The sequence below is a fragment of the Copadichromis virginalis genome, linkage group LG13 (assembly GCF_057382275.1).
Source record: "Copadichromis virginalis isolate Kocher_CV1m ecotype Utaka linkage group LG13, C_Virginalis_male_GT1.1, whole genome shotgun sequence".
Lineage (NCBI taxonomy): Eukaryota > Metazoa > Chordata > Actinopteri > Cichliformes > Cichlidae > Copadichromis > Copadichromis virginalis.
This window is the reverse complement of record NC_140630.1, coordinates 33285743-33288242: the sequence shown is the minus strand read 5'-3', so window position 1 is coordinate 33288242 and position 2500 is coordinate 33285743.

Below are 2500 nucleotides of genomic sequence, written 5' to 3'. Positions count from 1 at the left end.
GGAAAGCTAGTGGGGGATTAGAGCAGGGGAGGATGTGCGTCCCCGGGGCCTGCTGGAGGTCAAGGTCCATGCTGGATATGCGCTGGAGCGTAACTACAAGAAAGGTAAGCTAGTGGGGGACTAGAGCAGGGGAGGATGTGCGTCCCCGGGGCATGCTGGAGGTCAAGGGCCATGCTGGATATGCGGTGGAGGGTAACTGCAGGAGAAGGAAAGCTCATGGGGGATTAGAGCGGAGGAGTATGTGGGTCCTCGGGGCCTGCTGGAGGGCAAGGGCCATGCTGGATTTGTGGTGGAGGGTAACTGCGGGAGAAGGAAAGCTAGTGGGGGAGTAGAGCAGAGGAGTATGTTGGTCCCCGGGGCCTGCTGGAGGTCCAGGTCCATGCCCGATGTGAGTAGCAGCAGGGCCAGCGCGCCAAGGAGCACATCTTTTTCGACCGTAAAGGGAGACAGGAGGCCGACTCACTGCCTCGGCTAAATGGAGAGGGAATTTCAGCAGGGCCAGGGCAAAAGCATGGACCTTTTCAGCTGTAAGGGAGGCAAGAGCAAGGTGTGATGTAGGTCCCCGGGGCCTGCTGGAGGTCCAGGTCCATGCCCGATGTGAGTAGCAGCAGGGCCAGCGCGCCCAGGAGCACAACTTTTTCGACCGTAAAGGAGACAGGAGGCCGACTCTCTGCCTCGGCTAAATGGAGAGGGAATTTCAGAAGGGCCAGGGCACAAGCATGGACCTTTTTCAGCTGTAAGGGAGGCAAGAGCAAGGTGTGATGTAGGTCCCCGGGGCCTGCTGGAGGTCCAGGTCCATGCCCGATGTGAGTAGCAGCAGGGCCAGCGCGCCCAGGAGCACATCTTTTTCGACCGTAAAGGGAGACAGGAGGCCGACTCACTGCCTCGGCTAAATGGAGAGGGAATTTCAGAAGGGCCAGGGCACAAGCATGGACCTTTTTCAGCTGTAAGGGAGGCAAGAGCAAGGTGTGATGTAGGTCCCCGGGGCCTGCTGGAGGTCCAGGTCCATGCCCGATGTGAGTAGCAGCAGGGCCAGCGCGCCCAGGAGCACATCTTTTTCGACCGTAAAGGGAGACAGGAGGCCGACTCACTGCCTCGGCTAAATGGAGAGGGAATTTCAGAAGGGCCAGGGCACAAGCATGGACCTTTTTCAGCTGTAAGGGAGGCAAGAGCAAGGTGTGATGTAGGTCCCCGGGGCCTGCTGGAGGTCCAGGTCCATGCCCGATGTGAGTAGCAGCAGGGCCAGCGCGCCCAGGAGCACATCTTTTTCGACCGTAAAGGGAGACAGGAGGCCGACTCACTGCCTCGGCTAAATGGAGAGGGAATTTCAGAAGGGCCAGGGCACAAGCATGGACCTTTTCAGCTGTAAGGGAGGCAAGAGCAAGGTGTGATGTAGGTCCCCGGGGCCTGCTGGAGGTCCAGGTCCATGCCCGATGTGAGTAGCAGCAGGGCCAGTGCGCCCAGGAGCACATCTTTTTCGACCGTAAAGGGAGACAGGAGGCCGACTCACTGCCTCGGCTAAATGGAGAGGGAATTTCAGCAGGGCCAGGGCACAGGCATGGACCTTTTTCAGCTGTAAGGGAGGCAAGAGCAAGGTGTGATGTAGGTCCCCGGGGCCTGCTGGAGGTCCAGGTCCATGCCCGATGTGAGTAGCAGCAGGGCCAGTGCGCCCAGGAGCACATCTTTTTCGACCGTAAAGGGAGACAGGAGGCCGACTCACTGCCTCGGCTAAATGGAGAGGGAATTTCAGCAGGGCCAGGGCACAGGCATGGACCTTTTTCAGCTGTAAGGGAGGCAAGAGCAAGGTGCGATGTAGGTCCCCGGGGCCTGTTGTCGTACCATAGGCACGAGTGGTGTGTGTGTGTGGCAAAGAGTTTCTGCGCAGTGTACCAGGGGCACGGGGAAAGGTTGTTGTACCATAGGCACGAGAAAAGCTGTCGTACCAGGGGCACGGAGGAAAGTTGTCGTACCATAGGCACGAGGAGAGTTTGTGTGGCAAAGTGCTACTGAGCGGTGTACCAGGGGCACGGCGAAAAGTTGTTGTACCATAGGCACGAGAAAAGTTGTCGTACCATAGGCACGAGAAAAGTTGTCATACCATAGGTACGAGGAGTGTGTGTGTGGCAAAGTGCTACTGAGCGGTGTACCAGGGGCACGGCGAAAAGTTGTTGTACCATAGGCACGAGAAAAGTTGTTGTACCATAGGCACGAGAAAAGCTGTCGTACCAGGGGCACGGAGGAAAGTTGTTGTACCATAGGCACGAGAAAAGTTGTCATACCATAGGCACGAGGAGAGTTTGTGTGGCAAAGTGCTACTGAGCGGTGTACCAGGGGCACGGCGAAAAGTTGTTGTACCATAGGCACGAGAAAAGTTGTTGTACCATAGGCACGAGAAAAGCTGTCGTACCAGGGGCACGGAGGAAAGTTGTTGTACCATAGGCATGAGAAAAGTTGTCGTACCATAGGCACGAGGAGAGTTTGTGTGGCAAAGTGCTACTGA